Here is a 20555-nt window from a genome sequence, read left to right as displayed (position 1 = left end):
ACTATTGCTATTTCTACACAAAGAATATTTAAATATTGGTTTGTTTTTATTTATGTGTATGTGCCAGTGTCCACAAAGGGCAGAGACGGTGTCAGATGCCTTCAAGCTGCAGTAACAGGGTGGCTGTCAGCCATTTGATGTGGGCACTGGGAACTGAACTTAGATTTCAGGGAGAGCAGCAAGTGCTCTTAACCGCTGAGCAACCTCTCCAGTGCCCTGCTTGTGATTTCTAATGGCGTAAGTATTAAATATCAAAAGATATCTAGTCTACCTAAACAGAAGCCTTCAGTCTTTAGCACAAAAGAGGTGGATTTTATTCAATCTGCATTGAAACTGATTTTAGGGCCTGGAGAGGTGGCTCAGTGGTTGAGAGCACTTGTTGCTCTTACAGAGGATGAAAGTTCAATTCCCAGTACCCCCATGACAGGTCACAACTAGTTATAACTTCAGTTCCAGAGGATTCAACACCCTCTTCTGGCCTCTGTGGGCACCAAGCACCCACATGACACACATATATGCAGGCAAATACTCATACACATAAAATAAATATTTAAAATCACCTTGTATTTATCAACTGGTCATCTACTTGCTAACAAAATTAGCTTTACATGAAGCTGGGCACAGTGGTGTACTTCTGTATAATCCCAGCACTTGTTAGGTCTACATGAAGCTGGGCACAGTTAGTATATTTCTGTATAATCCTGGCACTTGTCAGGTAGAGGCAAGAGGACCAAGAGTTCAAGACCAGCCTAGCCTACATAAGATCCTGTCTCAAAAAAAAAACAAAAACAGACCAAACAGCAGAGGAAAAAAGAAAGAGAGAGAGAGAAAGAGAAAAGAAAAAAAGAGAGAAAGAGAAGAGAAAAAAGGAGAGAGAGAGAAAAGAGGGAAGAGAAAGGGAGAGAACAAACCTGGGCCAACGAGCCGGCTCAGCAGGTAAAGGAGCTTGCTGTGCAAGCCTGATGATGTGAGTTCGGTACCCAGATCCCAGGTGGCAGAAGGGGCAAGCTGACACTAAAAGCTGTCCTCTGACCTCCACATACCACATGGGCACCTATCCCCACAGACATGCAGCACATACAGATACACATGCACACACAATAATAACAAAAAACAATTGAATAAAAAAAGATACTAAGTGGAAAATGCAAATCGTCGACTCCTACTGCTGCTCCTACAGCAAGTCTTTAACGGCCCAGGAGTCATCTGTCTTCTACAGGACTCACAGAAATTCAGGTGGACTCCTCAGCTCTACAAGGCAAAATTTCAGATACTCACACTTATGTAATCATGTCTTTGTTATTTTCTGTTTTGTTTTGTGGGAAAAAAGGTCTCGCTATGTAGCTCAGATTAACCTCAAACTTGCTGTCCTTCTGCCCAACCGACTGACTAGGCAGGTTTTACATTTTCTTGTTATATGTCTGTCTGCCCCTCTGTCCTCTGCTGCACACACACACACACACACACACACACACACACACACACACACACCAAACAAAAAACTAACCAAGACTCTTGATCCAGACCTCTCTTTAAACAACACATGCAGATCAAAGGTGAAAGACAGCTAGTGTTGGCCTGAGTGGGTCTTCCTCGAACCTGGAGGAGTTCTAATAATGATACTAAAACAGAAAAGCTGTGGTGAGTTCACTGGCATCAGTGTACTTGCAGAGGCCCTCTCATCCCAGGGTGACTTCCCTTGGGGCCCATCAAGTGTGGACACTACAGTAGAGGATGGCCAAAGCCCAGGACAAGGGGAAATTAGGAGAGGCAGGATTTCCTATCAATTCAAAGAGGATTTCAATATTTAATATAATAACATTATTGTATTTCCCGTAGCAAAAGCCCCTGTCCTCCAACCCTAGCTTTATTTCTCCATCACTAATATCCTTTACCAACTTCTCTTTCAAGTTAAAATTTTGTGCTAGAAATATACATGCCTTTAACCACAGGAATTTCTTACATTTCACACATTCCCTTGAAAGTCAAAGGAAAGCCCATAACTGCACTTAAGTACCCAAAAGACATCACATTAGAAGCTAGAAAAAGAAGTGAGAAATAAAATGTGTTCGATCAACAGTGGAATAATATTCAGCCTTAAAAAAACAAACAAACAAACAAAAAAACCAAAATCCCAACACATACTGTAACATCAATGACCCCAAAGGCACTATGTTAACTGAAATACAAAGATATAAAAGACAGATTCTCTAAGATTCCAGTTATACAAGGTACTAGAGTAGCCAAACTCAGTGCAGGATAGCTGCACGTGTCCGTCTATCTACCATCTGTCTGTCTACCTACCTAGCTACTCTGCAGTGCTGGGGCTCAAACCCAGGGCTGCCTTACTCATGCAAGGGCCATACACTGAACTACATCCAGTCCCAAAGCATATTACTCAAAAGCATCTTTTAAAATGACTTTTACATAGACACTGAAGGAAATTATCAGGAGAGTATAGGTAGGTGGAATGCCAGGTTATTCAAAGGGAAAAAAGGATAGTTCTATTTCCATGGTATAAAAACTTAGAGATGGGCTGGGGTTGAAGCTGAGTTATAGAGGGCTTGCCTAGCATGTACAAGACCCTGGGTTCAATTCCAAGCACCCACAGAAAAGAAAAGAGAAGAAAAGAAAAGAGGAAAGGAAAGGAAAAAGAAGAGAAGAGAAGAAAAGAAAAGAGACGAGACGAGAAGAGAAGTTCAGACTAGCTCAGAACAAAGATTTCAGAGTCATCGCCTCAAAGGTTGCTATGCTTCCTCAGCCAAGCTGGTTTAATATTACCCACAAGGTGCTGAAGTGTAAGTAACAGGAGAAGTCCTACTGGTTCAGGCACCCGCAGGGCTGGTTCGCAGAGATGGACTTCGACAGTCCCGACAGAATCACATCCACTCACATCCACTGGGAAAACGGTTTTTAAAAGAAATCTTCAACCTCATTAGGACCACAGGCCAAAAAAAAAAAAAAAAAGAGTAAAGGGGCTCCCTGCCCACTTCCAAGTGACAGCCTGTGTGAGCTTCGCAGTTATTCTTCTTTTCCGAATGCCCAGTATGTTATTTTGGAAGAGTGACTGTGGCAGCACAGTTTGATGGAAACAAAATTTTAGATTGAAGCTATTTTCAAGTTCATCTTGTGCGCTCCAGGTTTTTTTTCAATGAGACAAGATGACAGCCGAGCGCAGCCCTTCAGCAGAGATTTCGGCTGCTTTTCCACCCTGAAGTGGAAACTGAGCCAGAAGAAGCTTGAGCCCATCCTGTTTGCCACATGACAGGCCCAGGCCCTGAACAAACCCCACCACAAATTCTCCCATCACCCCAGCGCTTCCTTAGTCCCAGAAATTCAAACATGGTTTGCATTTCAGAGGCTGCCCTCAAGTTTTCTACCTTTCGTTTGGTAAATGGGATTGTTGACCTATTTTCATTCCAAATGATGAGGTCCAAGGCCACCTATTAGCAATCACAAGTGTTCTTTGCCCACTTGCTCCTAGCACATTCAGAAACCCAGCTCAACATCTTCCACATGGTCCCCTCCCATGAATCACATGAGTGGTGCATCCTTGAAGCCCATCATTCACTATTAGAAGCCACTGGGCCAAAAGAGGTAAAGACAAGCAGAAACAGATACAAATTATTGTAACTGTAATTCTTGCTTAATATATGTAATTTTACTAGGTTAAAGTTAAAACCTTCCTTTAGTTTAGAAAGAAAAGGGGAAGGGATGGGGGAATGTCTTTTTTGTATGCTGTGAAAAAATGTTGCTCTGATTGGTTGATAAATAAAGCTGTTTAGCCAATGGTGAGGCAGAGTAGGGTTAGGCAGGACATTCTAACTAGAGAGGAGGAAGTTGAAAGGCAGAACAGAGAGGACGCTGCCAGTCTCCACCATGAGAAGCGAGACATGAAGAAACTAGTAAACCATGAGCCACGTGGCAAAGTATAGATTTATAAAAAATGGGGTTAATTTAAGATGTAAGATCTAGCTAGTGAGAGGCCTGAGCCAAAAGGCCATACATACAGTTTGTAATTAATACAAGCCTCTGTGTGTTCATTTGGGTCTGAGAGTCTGTGGGACTGTGAGGATACGGGAGTCGGGTGGACACAGGAAAACTTCAGCTACAAATTAACTATGCCAATTCTTAACAGGCAGTAGAAGTTCCTTAGAAATCACGGGACTGAGTGAGGGCAGCATGCTTTGAATGTGCAAGACCCTGAGACCAACCCACAGCCACCTCCTCCAAATACCTAGCTCACTTAGTGATGACTTAGAAACCAGTAACACATAGTGCTGCTCAGTCAACTGGGAACTTCAGTGACATGGTGTAGACTGATCTATGTTGTGTGCTCTGGGTAGCTCCTGCAGGCCAGCGTCTAGCCTTGGACTCCTTTCCGATCTCCAGCTACTCACACTGTATTCTGGACCTAGCTCAAGCTTATTCAGTTAGTAAAAACTGAATAAGAAGACCCAACATTCAAACATACCCACCCCTTCCCCAAAATGTAGGGCAGCCTCTTTGATGCTTTTCTGTTAAATGAATCTGCCTCCAGACAAGGAAACTCAAGTTCGGTACTCAGACAGTCCAAGTTACAGTGGGTCAGGGAGCAGAGCATGAATTCAAAGCACCCACTGTTGGCTTTTACAGAAGGAGCATTTACAAAGAAACCCCAAACCACAGACCTCGTTTTGGGTAGAGTTCTCATCCTGTTTGGGGATTATCCTAATGGTTCTGAACTTTGGTTAGAAAGAGCTGAATTTGATGAGAGGTACCCAATTCCTGGGTGCTAGCTGGCCTTAGCAGATTCATGATGGCCAGGGGTGGGAAGGATGTCTATGTCTTGGGCCTACTGGGCCATGGTGAGAGCCAGTTACATTTCAATTTTTAAGTACTATGCCTAAGAGATCCATGAAACAAAAATGACTCTGATCTGCAAGCCCCTTGCCCAAGGACAGATAGTCCCTGAAATGCTGGAGCCTATTGTTTATGGGAAATAACAAGTCACATGGTTTTCATTACCCTAAACAAATTTGTTTGACCCATATGTACCGGATGTGCTTGATCACATGTAGGCAGGAGGTTGGTTCATAGGCTGGAGGTACTTCAGGATATATGCTTGCCCCTGACTGGACCTGATGGGAAATGCAATAAATTATGCGTTTTCCTTCTGAAAGCCACTACAAACTGTGATTCTGGGCCATTTCCCAGGAACCTGAATGGACCTGGACAGAGCTCATTCACCTGGCCAGTATTTAATTAAAGTTTGCTTCAAATTTGGCTTTAAACTGTGGTAGTGGTCTTATTCTCAATCAGTGGAATTAACACCATATGTCAGGGAAATGGGGACGGTGTAAGTTTAAATAAAATCACTTACTTCTCACACTGAGGAGCTTTGAATTGATGTGCATCTAAGAAGTGATACAGGAGTGTCCAGGACTGTGGATTTGTTTGCTTCTTAATTCTTCTCCCTCACCCCACACAGGGTTTCTCTGTGTAGCCCTAGAACTCCTCTGTAGACCAGGCTGGACTTGAACTCAGACATTCATCTGCCTCTGCCTCTGGAGTGCTGGGATTAAAGGCATGGGCCACCACCATTTAGGGAAATGGTTCTATTAATACTGAACACAAGTACTTCACATACATTTTTGTTTAATTCCCATCACTACCCTCCAGGTAGCTATTTTTGTTCTCATGGAATAGTCAGAGTAAAAAGGAAATCGAGGCTGCAACTATTTTACATGTGGTTGTCCGCTCTGGTTTCGTTATTACCCTCCAAGTAGATATTTTTGCTCTCATGGAATAGAGTAAAAGGAAACTAAGTCCAGCTGCTTTACATGTGGTCATCTGCTCTGGTTGGCAGGCGTCAGTGATGAGGAAGGGCCAACACCCTGGGGACAGAGAGACCAGAACACAGGTTTTTTTTATAACCAAGCACCATACAGTAAGCAGTCATTAACAGCTCCCGGTCTGTGCCCTGGGTCTTTACCACCCCCCACTCCCTCAGTCTTCTTGCAGGTTGGATATCATAAACTCTCCTATAAGTATGTCAGCCCAAAGGCCTCAGGGACCTCTTCATGACCTGGGCTCTGCATACGACCATATGCTTCAAAATAACCAGGAAACCTCACCCACCATGTTCACTTGATTTCAGTTACTTTTAGGTACAGTTGTTAAATTTAAAATCATCTCCAAAGCCAAGCATATATCTCAATGTAGTGACATCAAAAAAAGGTTTCTGAGAAGAAATCATATTTATGTTATATTCCAGTATGCCCATTCAAAAAAAAAGTATCCAAGTAAATATATCAAATGTATACAATGAGAAAAATGTGGGGAGCAAACACCCAAAATTATTCAATGGGAACCTTTTTTTTCTTTTGGAGGAGGGGGGATGTTTATTCTAATTTTTATGTTTGAATTTTAATTTCAGCAATTTTTTAAAAAAAATTACAAACCGGCAAAGTGTGGTGGTGTACATCTTTGATCCCAGCACTTAGGAGGCAGGGGCAAGAGGATCTCTGTGAGTTCAAGACCAGTCTGGTCAACATAGCAAGTCCCAGGATAGCCAGAACTACACAGAGACTATCTCAAAAAACAAACAACAAAAAGTTATAAACTGAGATTTAAAAGGCATCCATCAAGCCAGCCAACATCCAGCATCAATGGGGAAGGATTGCATGAATCCCCACTCCAAGCCGAGGAGCTACTGGCCATTGATGGTGGCTAGAGAACAGTCTAGTGGGTTGAGGTATTCCAGTGGCCCTATACCTATGAGCTTTTAGGTAGCAGTAATTTGGGATTCAGTGGAGAGGGAGAAGCCAATGAAGTTGGGAAAGGGACATGGAAGGAAATCCGGGAGGTACTAGAGGTAAGGAGTTGGAAATGGATATGATAAAAATATGTTGTATACATGTGAAATTCTCAAAGAAGAAATTTTTAAATTGGAATCAATGCTCTAACGTAAGTTTTAGTCCAAATATTCACAAAGCATTATGATCATTTCTCAAAGACAAATTCACAGTGTATCATTTCATATCCTCCAGGGTCACTCCTTTTGGAGGGTTACAGGGCAAGTGCACTGAGCCACCCCCAGCCCTGGGTTTACTCTTCTCCACTGCTTTTCATACACATCTGTGAACATGGCAGACTTTATTTGCTCAGGCTACATGGCAGCGGGCATTATCTTCTGCCCCTTTCAGTTCCTGGATGTCAAGGATCCTTATTGTTTTCACCATAATTTGTGTCTTGGGGATGAATATTAAGAGTATTTCCAAATTATGATCATTCGCTGTGAATATATTAATATATTCCTAGCTTTGTTTTCTTTGAAAGGATTTCTTTGGAATTCCCTGGAGCAGTATTCCTACACCAGTATTTAGAAATCTCTGTACACCTTGAACGCCCTCCAAATGAACCATAATAGTTACAGAGTACCATTTCATCTGTGAAATTATTTTAATTAGGTGTAACATGTGCATATACTCTATGACTTTTGTCAGTATTTCAGCTGGAATGTGGCACATCACCAAGGGGTTTCTTCAGTACTCCTCACTACCAGCTACTGCTTGAATACTCTCCTGAGTTTTGATAACAGTGACCTCTATAGCCAGCCAGACCCAGCAGGAACCTTGGAAAGCACCATATAACAACTGAAGGCTCCAGAGAACCCTTCGGGTCTCTACGCTGCAGTGTCTTCTTTCAGAAAATTTCATCGTATTTCTTTCAGAGGTACATTAAAACATAAAAGTGGCCGGGCGGTGGTGGCACACACCTTTAATCCCAGCACTCGGGAGGCAGAGCCAGGCGGATCTTTGTGAGTTCCAGGCCAGCCTGGTCTACAAAGTGAGTTCCAGGAAAGGTGCAAAGCTACACAGAGAAACCCTGTCTTGAAAAACAAAAACAAAAAACATAAAAGTGTATATTTTCAATGGAATATGAGGTTACAATACATGTTGTGTAATATTAGCCTCTTACACACACACACACACACACACACACACACACACACACACACACACCAATTTTAAATGATTTAGTTGGGAAAATGATCACATATTGAACTTGGGAGTTTTTAAGAATAAGTGGACCAGACCAGGTGTGGTAGGTGTACACACACATACAACCCCAACACTCAAGAGGTAGAGGCAATAGGACCACTGCAAATTCAAGGCCAGGCTAGTCTAAAAGATCCTGTCTCAAACACAGCCCACCCCTGCTGTGGGATGGTCTGTATGTGCTCTGATTGGTCAATAAATAAAGCACTGATTGGCCAGTGGCCAGGCAGGAAGTATAGGCAGGACAAGCAGAGAAGAGAATTCTGGAAAGTGGAAGGCTGAGGCAGGGAGACACTGCCAGCCACCGCCAGGACAGGCAGCATGTGAAGATGCCGGTAAGCCACAAGCCACGTGGCAAGGTATAGATTTATAGAAATGGATTAATTTAAGATATAAGAACAGTTAGCAAGAAGCCTGCCACAGCCATACAGTTTGTAAGCAATATAGGTCTCTGTGTTTGCTTGGTTGGGTCTGAGCGGCTGTGGGACTGGCAGGTGACAGAGATTTGTCCTGAATGTGGGCCAGGAAAGAAAACTCTAGCTACAAACACCCCCTTCCAAGAAACAAAGAAGAGTAAGTGGGGCTGGAAAGAAGACGTGTTAAATGCAAAGCACTGGCTGCTCTTCCAGAGGATCCAAACTCGATTCCTAGCACCCACATGGCAGCTCACAACCATTTGTAACTCTTGTCCTAGGGGATCCGATGCCTTCTTCTGGCCTCCTTGGGTACCAAGTATGCACATGCTGCATAGACACATATGCAGGCACACACAAATACAAATAAAAAATATGTTTAAAGTTAACCAGTCTAAAACACGCTTACACTGTATTTACCCCCACTGTGAACTCTATTTATTGTTGTTTACATTCCCTCATATCGAACCTTCGTTAAATCTGTTTGTTTAGTTTTGAGATTGGTCTAACTATGTAAAGCAGGCTAGCCTCAAATCCCCAACATGCGGAGGAGGGCACGCATGGTAAGGAGTGTCCTCTACCACTCTCTATCTTACTGCAAGGTCTTACTTACAAGGACTCATGGTGACACAGAAGCTCACCAGTTTGGCAAGAACAAGTGCCCTTAACCACTGACTGGAACTCTCCTGCCCCGTGGTTTTTTGTTGCTGTTGTTTGTTTGTTCTGAAGGGGTATGGGGGGGTTATCTATCTATCTATCTATCTATCTATCTATCTGTCTATCTACCTACCTACTATCTACCTACCTACCTACCCACTATCTATCTATCTATCTATCTATCTATCTATCTATCTGTCTGTCTGTCTGTCTGTCTATCTACCTACCTACTATCTACCTACCTACCTACCCACTATCTATCTACCTTCTATCTATCTATCTATCTATCTATCTATCTATCTATCTATCTATCTCTGAGTTAGGGTATCTCTGTGTAGTGCTGGCTGTCCTGGAACTCACTCTGTAGACCAGACTGTCCTCAAACTTACAGACATATGCCTGCCTCTGCCTCCGAAGTACTGGGATTAAAGACCTGCGCCATCACTGCCCAGCAATGTTTTGTTTTGTTTCTTAATCCTACATTTTTGGCCATAGTTTGTATTTTCAGGGAGCTTAGAAATTTGTTGTTACATTCTATATAATTTGCTTTAGATATATTTCATCAGAAGGTCCTGGGTTTGATCCCTAGTGCTGCACAAAAGCCCCCCCGACACACACACAGGTTGTAAGACTGTAGAGTGTAGGCTTTCATCTAGAATCTGTGGTATGTGGGGACTAAGAACCTCATGTAGTTTTCAGGAGGGCCACAGAGTAGCTACAGGAAGGCTTCCTGAGCTATACCAAAGGCTCTATTAATCAGAGAAAGGAGTCAGGACTTCGCCTCCACTGGTGGATTATCTTATTTAATAGCATAACAAATTGAGGTCTAGGGCTCCAACTCTTCAAAGGTTAGACACACATACCAACAGTTCTACCTTTATCTCCCAAGGACAAAACAAGCAAACAAACCCAGTGAGCCCAAGACAATACCCTAGGCACACTCCTGTGTCCAGTGGCTGATTCCAGAAAACTCTTCACCGCCTGACTCCAGCTGAATCCTGCAGTTGGCCTTTCACGGAAGGCTTGGTCAGAATACACAATGACACAGCATTGACCTGAGACTTGCTTTTCAGTACTCACCTTCACCTTTTCTCACACAGCTGCCCAGAGAGCCAGAGCCCTCCCCACAAGTTTACAAAAACAACCCAAATGCCTGAGGCTGATCCTCAGGTGGCTGATAGAATAAGAAGCCACGTCACCAGGTGTTTAAATCATTATAGTATTGCCACATGTTTCAATGGAAAATTTTATTTTACATTTGGGCAGTGCTAGGACTCAAACCCAGGGTTTTCCACATACTAGACAAGTATTCCATTAAGCTATACCCCCACCTCGTAAATACACTCTAATTGACAAATAATTGTACTTATGAGTACAATGGGATACATGTGAGATTTTATATTCATATTCCAGGAGAAACTAGACACTGTATCCATCTTCACAATTTGAGTATTAGATGTGTAAATGTTGGCATGTGTGGAAGGTACACAGACATGTACCTGCACGTGGAGACCAGAGGTCAACATCAGATATCTTCCAGTCACTCCCCAGCTTGTCTTCTGAGGCAGAGTATCTCACTGAACCTCAAGTATGCAGACTCTGTCCAGCAAGCTCCTTGGATCCACTAATTGCTCCTCACCCCCACGACCTGAGATTGCAAGCCCGAGGCACCAAACTGGTGGGATACTTTGGTCAGTAAACTTCTTGCTCAGCAAGCATGAAGACCTGACTTCCACCCCCAGAATCCATGTTAAGAAAAAGAACAAGAGGAGGAGGAGGGGGATGCTAACTAAGCACAGTGGCACCCACTTGTAATCTCAGCACTGAAAAGAAAGACAGGCAGAACTCTGGCACTCTGGACAGCTAGCCTAGGCAAATCTAACCTAGCCTTACCATCAAACCATGTCTCAAAACTTTAATCAAGTGTAATGCTTCTGAGGAATGACATGCAAGGTTGTCCTTTGGCAACCTTGGCAAAATTGGTAAAACCAAGACCCATAATCAGGTGTCACTGACATTAGTCACCCAAGCACAAAGGAAAAGCAGGAAGCAGAGCTCACTGTAGGGCACAGACTCAGCTCCCACGGCCACCACAGCAGCTCAAGAAGTTCTAGTCAGAGACCTCTACTCAGGGGGAGTCAGAATTGTTGACTTCACACCCGAAAAGAATTTCAGGCCAAGTCAGTGAGAGGTAGAGCTGGAGTTTCTAAAAGGGATTTTTAACAGGAATTTTAGCACAGGAGTTAATAATAATAATAATAATAATAATAATAATAATAATAATAATAATAATAATAAAGTTCTTCGGGGAAGAATACAGTACATCGAGATTGGGTGTGGGCTTCTTAAGGGAGAGTGGTGCTTCCTAGTCTTTACAGCAGCTATCTACATACAAGATTTTGGTGGCATCTGAAGTAACCAAATGGTTGCTAAGGAAGAATTCAAATGGTTCTGAAACATCACATAGGACTACAAAAGACAGAGTAAAACCCTAGGTCACCAGGATTGCAGAGGAAGCGGAAGATGTTTGTTTACATTGTAAACAAAAGCCGGTGAGCCATCCACAAAGTTTCCAAGGTGTGAGGCTACACCCAAGGTCCAGAAAGGTGAGGCCCTTCTCTAGCTCACCCACATTCCTTATAAGATGCCCACCCCCACGTTCCCACTGGCTCACCAAAAGGACTTAGGTGGAACCCTTCAGTCTGTCACCACTGCCCTCTCTGTGATGAACAGACTTTCTGTTCACATCTTCCCAGGAAAAATGAACTCAATAGTTTTCATGGCACTCAATCATGAACCTTGGCACCAGTAAATACTCCAACAGGACTGTACTTCCAGAAGTGTGCTTGTCTTTCACATGGGTCCAATCCCTAGCACAGTAAAATTAAACATATTTTTTTATAAAAAGCTTTTTTTAAAAAAAAAAAAACCACACTAGTTAAAGAAATATTCTACTTCAGAAACAAATAAACTCGGCTAATAATCTTGTTCCTTTCAAGAAAAGTGAAATGAAGCATCTTCATGCCTCCTCTCCTATCACGGACTAACCCTGCCCCACAGTCCTTATCATCTCTGGAATTTGGGCCCACCCTCTATTTTCCCCATACTTTATTAGCCTCTTACCTGCCTGATGTTTCCAGGTACAACTAAACTAATGCAGTGTCTCTCCACTCAATTCTGACCACAAAAGAAAAAAACCAACAAAAACCAAACCAGAAACCACAGACCCCAGGTTTTCTCCTACCCCGTATGTGTACTGACTCCTTTTGAACAGCAGCCTTAGCTGGCCTCTCTTCTCAAACAGGGAATGGTCAACAGTTGCAGGAACAGACCTTTTCTCTCTTCACTCTACCCTTTCTTTCAAGGTTTTACTATGCAGTGAGCGTTTACATTCCAAGGTCTGCAGGCATTTCCATCCCAGATCTTTCTAGCGGCCAGCTCCTCAGCTGTCTCTCTCACAGGCAAAACATCTCCAAAAGGGAATTACCTCCCTCCTGACCTGGTACCAACCAACCTCATCCCACCCACCCACCCACCCAGTGCTCTCCAACACCATAAATGCTTTCCCTATCCCATCCCACTCAGCTGTTCATGCCAGAAACTTCTGAGTCATCCTTGCTACCTCCCTGTCAGCAGTATTAGTAAACCACCACTATCATTCTGATGTGAACGACAAACTAAACCTCAGCTATCAAATTTTACCCACCACACCGTCCCTGGGTGACTGCAGGGGCCTGGGGTGGCACTGTTTGCTAACACCCACTCTCTCTTCCTGGGTGGCTGCCCATGATTGCACAGGCTGTGCCACATGACTGGCTGAGGAACTGAAGCCTTTGGTGTTCTCTCTCTCTGGGGGTAAAAAGCAGTCTTCTCACACTGGTACCCCATAGGCACGGTGAGTACCAGCTGTGCCCGCTCCTCACACCGCTCTCTGCACAGCTGCAGCATAATCATTTGAAAACCACAGAGGAGCCCCTTTCTCATTTCAGACCCATGAGTGGATGGGTACCCACTACCATAATCCAAAGTCCTACAAATGGCCCCAAGGCCACATTTTCCCCTTTAGCGCAACACCTTTCTCCTAGAACTCCATCCCCTAACTTACCTGGTCGCTTCCTAGTCACTTTTTGGGGGTATGTGAAATATCAAATACAACTTATATTGAAGGAAACCGTCCAGGCCTTCCCCAAACCATTGGACCGGCCCTTGCGCAACAAACGATAGATACCATGTGCTTTTCTGAAGCACCACTTAAGATCAGGATACCTTGGGTGACTGTGTGCTTGTCTGTCTCTCTAGCCAACAGACTAACGGATGCATAAATGCAGAGACCAACTCCAGAGCCATTCATTCCATCGTGGTCGCAGCTGGAGCCCCAGGGCCAACAATGCCTGGCTCAGTAAACAGCTGTTCAGTGAACAAACCTGAGTGAACAAGTAGCCCAGGTACCCAGGACCCCAAGGAATGATGGCTACTACTCTAAGAAAAGAAAAACTAATCATGGGAGGGTTTCTTGAGAATTTCTTAATTGGAAGTAAAAGTACGGATCAGTGTCTCAGAAACTCCCCGAGGGGCTGGGGACAAAGCCCAGTGGAGGAGTGTCAGCCTAGGTGGGCCAAGGCCCTGGGTTTGATCCCACCTGGCACAAAGAGAAAAAAAAAAAATAGAAAACTCCAGGGTTTGGGCGTGGTAGCATTTCACTTGGGTGGGGTTGCCATCCTCCTTTTAGCTATGGACATAGAGCTTAAACGGAGCCAGCTTCCCAGGTACACAGCCTATGCATTCACCCCATGGGGCCCCTGGCATGCTGGCCTCATACTCTGTTCCCACCAGCCTAACACTCTTACATTTTAAACAAACAAACAAACAAAAACCTCACAAATTGTGTAGCCATTCCTGAGTTTTAAAAATTACTTTTATTTCTGAAGGGGCCAATTACAAGCAACTCGTGGTTAAAAATGCACCTTTCATAGCCAGGGCTACGCTTTCACCTCCCTGAACTTACGTAAGGCCTAATAAAGGGGTCACCTTTTCTTCCTATAGCAGTTACTGCATGTGTTTTATGTCACTCTTTTTCATTAACTTTTGGTTTCTTAGACTACAGCAGTGTACCACAGAATGCCGTTAGCTAAAGACTGAATCTCTCTTACCGTGTGGGACCCCAGGATTGAACTTAGGCAGCAGGCATCTTGACCTGCTGAGCCATCTGACTGGCTTTATTTACATGGCGTCTCAGCATTAGAATTTTCGGTTAGGTTTTGCTGTTGTTATTGTTTGCTTGCTGAGGGAAGGGCTCTATGTAGGCCAGGGTAGCCTTGAACCATTCATCCTTCCATTCCAGCCTCTTGAGTGCTAGGGTTAAAGGCACTACAGACTGTCAACTTTTCCTAATCAATATGTACAGTCAATCCATGTTTCATTAACTTAAAAAAGCTGAAAGAAACATTGAATGTACTTTTTTTAAAAATCAGTTTAATATTCCTCTTTTAAAGATTTATTTATTTTTTTTTTACTCTTTTTTTTTTTTTTTTTGGTTTTTCGAGACAGGGTTTCTCTGTGTAGCTTTGCGCCTTTCCTGGAACTCACTTGGTAGCCCAGGCTGGCCTCGAACTCACAGAGATCCACCTGGCTCTGCCTCCCGAGTGCTGGGATTAAAGGCGTGCGCCACCACCGCCCGGCTGATTTATTTATTTTTTAACGTGTATGTGCTCATGCATGCAGGTAACCAGAGATGCCTCAAGGGGGCCTCAGACCCCTGGAGTTGGCGTTACAACCAATTGTGAGCCTTCCAACATGGGTTCTAGAAACTAAATTCTGGTTCTCTGTAAGAGCAGCAAGTGCTCTTAACCACTGAGCCATCAACTCTATAGCCGTTAGTATTCCTTCTCTAGTTTTAAGTTTCTAATTCCAAACTTTATGAAGTTTTACAGTGGCATTAATACCTGAAATTTCTGTGGCGATAAAATTTCTGTGGCACACAAGCCATTCACAGGGAATAGTAACTCTTGGATTTTTGTAATAAAAAATGTCTTAAAATTCAAGGCATTTTAATTTATTGATAGCTTCTCTTGATAGGAAGTACTTAAACAATAGTTCATTGACACCCAGAGCATTTCACATGCAGGCCTACTTTCATTCTCAATTGGGGTGACTTTGCTCCCCTGGGAAATCCTTGACAATGTCTGGAGCCACATGAGATTATTGTCACTGGAGTATGAGAGGTGTTTCTATCACCCGGTGGGTACAAGAATGCTGGTAAAAATCATATAAAGTACACAACGATCCCCTGCCACAGAAAACATCTAGCCAAGGGCTAGGGCTAAAGCTTAGATTGCAAGAGTAGAGGAATAAAGCTCTGGGTTTGGTACCCAGAACCACATAAGGGTGCTTGGTGGAGCTCACTTATAATTTAGCTCCTGGGAAGGAGGTACAGAAGGATTAGAAATTGAAGGTCACTTTCTGTCCACTTCATAGTGAGCTGCAGGCTACACAGACCCTATCACAAAATGAAATCTATCTGGCCAAAAATGTCAACAGTGCTATAAACACATAAGGCATTTGTCTCTGAAGGTAACCTGACAGCATCAAACCGTACCTAGTCAAGGCTAAGAATAGAGACTCCACAAGAACATACCACACCTGATTTACAACAGTTACCCAGGAACACCCTTTTCAGCAGGGTTGGATATTTGACATCCTGACCTAGAACTGTGAGTACATTCCTCATTAATAAAGATGAATGAATAAAAATGACAGGGACCTTGCCCCATAAACGACTACATTACTCAGCGCAGCTTAAATACTACATACTTCCCAGCTAGCAGCCTTTGAGCCCGGCAATGCTGCACGTGTCTGAAATCCCAGCACTCAGGAGGTGGATCCAGACTTTGAGGCCAGCCTGAGCTATGTACAGTAAGACCCTGTCCAAACAAACAACCAGAAAACAGCATCTGGCATTTAGAAAAGTCGGTTTCCAACAGTACTGTTTCCCACTGCCTAATTTCCTAACTGGCTCTTTCTAAGAAAGCGAGGTTTTCCCAAAATACCATCTTTAAAGCTTGAAAAAGGAAGGAAGGAAGGGAAGAAGGAAGGGGAAAGCAGAGATACCTGTAGTTTCCCACCCTTCCAGAACTGAAACCTGCTCCCAATCCTCCTGCATTGGGGCCCCTGTCTGCGCCACCTAAGCTACTAACAGGTAATTTACGCTGATCTTAAAAAAACAAAACAAAACAAAACAAAACATTTACCCCTCCTCTTCCCTTCTAGAAGACAAACCTGCCTTTCAGGACAGCTCTAAATGGGGGCAGCAGGCCAGAGGAAAAAAACATATTGCTCCCCCACTACTCACCAAATTCAGGTCACAGCCCCACCCACCCGCCTTCTCAAGTCAACGCACCAGTGCTCTGTCTGAACACTGTATCTCCTCCTAATTTGCCTCTAGCTCCATTATTTGTAACAAAACAACTCTCTTCTGGGGTGAAATGGCAAGCCAAAGAATGCACATCAATCTGACAGTTTTTGCAGAGCCAAGTTCGGATCTACCGGCGACTCCTCTAAGGTGGAACTGGGAAGAGGATTAACAGTCACGTGACGGGGGCGTGGGGGGGCGCGCTTTTTATTCAGCTCTGAAAGAACTGAGACTGGTAGCAGCTGTGATCATGAGATGGGTTTCTTAAGTTTCAGGCGTGGTGGCGCACGTTTTTAACTTTGGTAGGCAGAGGCAGGCAAATCTCTGTTTTGTTCAAAGCCACCACCCCCACAAAAGGAAAGACAGAAAATCTAAATAGCCCCAAAAAACAAAAACAAAGAAACTAAGGAAGTAACGTGTCTAAGAAGAATTACCTGTTTTCGTAACAGACCCGCAGCCCCGAAGAACAAGGCAAGAGGAAGAATGGCTACTGCTTGGACCCCAGGCTTTCTCTGCCTCAGCGCCGGCTTCCCGGTCGGTGCTCTAACAGGGGTCGCAACGCCTCTTCGCTGGGCTGTGGTTTTACGAAGTTTAAGTCCTTGGCGCCTAAGCCACCACTGTAACCGTTCGCTTCTTACCTTCCTCTTACTTTCCATGCCCGCAGCCAACCCCGATTTCTAAGTCCCCACTCATTACACGGGTCCGGGAAAAAGAGGTCAGAAAGTGACTTCCAGATGCCACAGTGTAGCGGCGTCCCACCGAAGGACCGGAAAGAGGGTGGGAAGAGGACGCCCGCTCCTGCTCTATCCTCGCCCGGGGCACCCGGACCGAGCGCCTTCTCACCCGGTATCAGCACCACTCCCTCCCCGGTGGAGCTCGTCCCGCCTGCCCACGTAGATCCGGCTCGATGCTGTCCAGATCTGCTGGGCTACACGGCCACTGGTCCGGCTTAGGTTACCTGGAGCCTGTGCCTGCTGGGCGCACGAAACTCCGCTGCCCGGCTCACAACGCGGATCCTGGCGCGCTCAGCCCGCTGCGCTCCAGACCTCCAGGCCAGCGCCACGCCCTAGGACCCGCCCTCGAGACCACGCCTCCGTGCCCACCCTTGAGACCACGCCCCTGGTCCTGCATCTCCCACCTGCGGTCCCGGCTCTAGGTGAGGGCGCCCTCTGGGCGCTGCAGTGGTCCCGGAAGATAGTTAGGATCCAAACTTCCTTACTTCCTAGGATTTCTTCGTTCGCTGGGCCAAGTAGGACCAGGTACCTGAATGAAATCTTTTAAGAACTTTTATGCCTTCTTCCTCTGAGGCAGGAAATGTGCCAACTGTTGTCATGTCTGACTTAAAAAATGAGTAAGAAGGTCAAATGCCATCGCGTTTGTTTATAGCACATGAAGTTTAGAGATGCCCATAGAAGAAACCTTGAAGCACATTTTGCACAAGAAACATAGACGGACATGTTTATGTCACCATAATGTCAGAATTTATTGAATAACCAATACATTCACAAGCAAGGTCAGTTTTTTGGATACAACTTGCCAAGTAATCCTGATTTTACTTGAGAGCTGGCTCTTCTTTTTCGCACGTTGATTAGTAGTATCAACTCTCACTTCACACATTATACTTTACACAATGAACAATACACAAATACGCAAGTTACAGAAACGGAGAGTTTGCAAGCAGGGGGGCCATAGGTGGGACCCTGTTTCCAGTCAGCATGCCTGGTGTCCCTCAAGGATAGGTAGTCATTATCCATGGGAGTGTGGAGAGCAAGGCTGGGTCGACTTGGAAGCACCAATCTGTGCAGTTCACCCTCTTGGGCTGTACATCTGTGTAACAGAGGTTACACATCCTGAGGAATGCCTTCTACAATGTCACACGAGTTTCATCGACACCCACAGTGGCTACTGAGTGAGACAACAGCACACCAGTTCATGTCCACTCCAGCCCCGTGTGTCCTTTCTGCTATGCCTGGGCCTTTCCTCTTCTCTGCTGGGGGCTGGTTCCTGGAGGATTACTTTGTCTGCTCTGTCCCTGCCCCCTGCACCACTCTCTCCCTGGAGCCTTACTGGGATAAAGCAACACCAGCCCTGGCCACCTGCAGAAACGATGACCTTGGTGTTAATACCCTCCTTAATCTTAAGGAAAGTCAATCTTGCCCCTTTTCCTAAGAGATTTCCCCCTCCAGTGACAGTCTTACAATCTCTTGCTTTAATTTTATGAAGAAGAGTAATGTCATAATGCATTATTTAAAAGTTTAGTTCTATTATTATTTTACATGTATGGATGTTTTGCCGGCAGATACACACACACACACACACACACACACACACACACACACACACACACACACACATACACACATATGCAGTGTCCTCTGAGGCCCGAAGAGGGCATCGATGCTCTCAAATTGGAGCTACAGCTGGTTGTGAGTTACCATGTGGGTGGTAGGAATTGAACTGAGATCCTCTGGAAGAGCAGCCACCTTTCCAGTTCCTGTTGTAATGCATTATGTGTTTAAGTCTAGAACAGAGAGCGGGCATGAGCCCCTTCTAATCTGAAGTTTATGGTTTTCTTTTCTTTCTTTTTTTTTAATATTTATTTATTTATTATGTATACAATGTTCTGCCTGCATGTATGCCTGCAGGCCAGAAGAGGGCACCAGATCTCATGGTTGTGAGCCACCATGTGGTTGCTGGGAACTGAACTCAGGACCTCTGGAAGAACAGCCAGTGCTCTTAACAGTTGAGTCATCTCTCCAGCCCCAAGGTTTATGTTTTTGTCATGGAAACAAAAGTATGACAAGTATCTTCTACAACATGTATTTTGTTCCAACTAGATAAAAACCAACGGCAATTTCTTTTCTCCAGCTATCCCTAAATCCACTTGTCCCTTTACTAGGGGACAAAGTAATATTTGTAAAGTCCTTTGGTAAAGTCATTGTGAAAGTAAATACACCACGAAGCCTCATAATGCATTATGGAATGTCATGATGTGATGTTTGAAACTAAGACTGTCACTTGTTTTCATGAGAATAAACTATTTCCTCGATCCTCACTGAACTCATTTGCTCTTCCTAGGTTTACCGCAGTAGTTTAAGTTTGTTTTGAACGTCAATGTCTATAAGAAACACACTTTTTCTTTCCTTTTTCCTCCTTCCTTTTCCATTTTGTTTTGTTTTCTGTTTGTTTGGTTTTAGTTTGGGTACTGTAAGGGAAACCAGGGACTTACACATGGGAAGCAAATGCTTTGACCACTGAGCTCCATCACCAGCCTCTGACCATCTAGCTAACATTAACGTGTACTGTCAGCTTTTAGAATAAGTCTTATGTGAGGCTGCAGAGTACTTGCTGCTCTTGCAGAGGGTTCAGAGTTGGCTTCGAGCACCCACGTGAAAGCTCAGAATCACCCGAAACTCCAGTTTCAGGGGATCCAGTACCCTCTTCTGACCTCCATGGGCACCAGACACACATGATGCACATAGACACATGCAGGTAAATACTCATACATATAAAATAAAAAAAATGAATCATTAAAGATAAAAAAAAGAAAGAGGAAGTCTTATTTTCCAATTGGATATAGTATACCATGCATGCAATCATTTGCCTTTAAATGCTGCTGTAACACATATTGCATCAGACTATGCTAGTGTTTCAGGATTCGAGTATTGGGATGTATGAATCAGGACCTGGTCAGAAAACAGAAATCAAAGCAGTGTCTTTCCAGAGAATATAAGGAATTGCTGGAAGAGATATGGAGAGTTGGAAAGGGACAAGGGAACTACTGCTGAGGCAGATCGACTTAATTGCAGGAAGCAGCTGCCACTCAGCTAGAGACAGGGAAACCCTGGGTGACTGGAATTCTGAGGAGGGAGTGGACCCACACTGGGGCCTTATTTCTGAAGGTCAGCCCTGAGGCTGGACACAGAAGATGGATTAAATCCCAGAGATCAGGACCAGCCCCTGTAACCAGGAAGACACATGACCTACTAACACCACGGGGAAGAGCAGGCAAATAAGATGAATCACGTTCCTCCT

The 20555-nt window shown here is 44.3% G+C and overlaps 1 protein-coding gene across 1 annotated transcript in view; it reads right to left on the bottom strand.

The window, feature by feature from the left end:
• Positions 1 to 17554, bottom strand: part of Gcnt1 (glucosaminyl (N-acetyl) transferase 1) — a 34525-nt gene extending 16971 nt beyond the window's left edge. Inside the window, exon 1 of the mRNA XM_052762371.1 lies at positions 17479 to 17554. The gene's annotated coding sequence lies outside the window, so the exon portion shown is untranslated. The remainder of the gene's footprint in view (positions 1 to 17478) is intronic.
• Between the last annotated feature and the right edge of the window lie 3001 nt (positions 17555 to 20555).

This window comes from Peromyscus californicus, unplaced genomic scaffold, assembly GCF_007827085.1.
Source record: "Peromyscus californicus insignis strain IS unplaced genomic scaffold, ASM782708v3 Scaffold_4__1_contigs__length_199733344, whole genome shotgun sequence".
Classification (NCBI taxonomy): Eukaryota; Metazoa; Chordata; class Mammalia; order Rodentia; family Cricetidae; genus Peromyscus; species Peromyscus californicus.
This window is presented reverse-complemented; position numbering and strand designations above follow the sequence as displayed.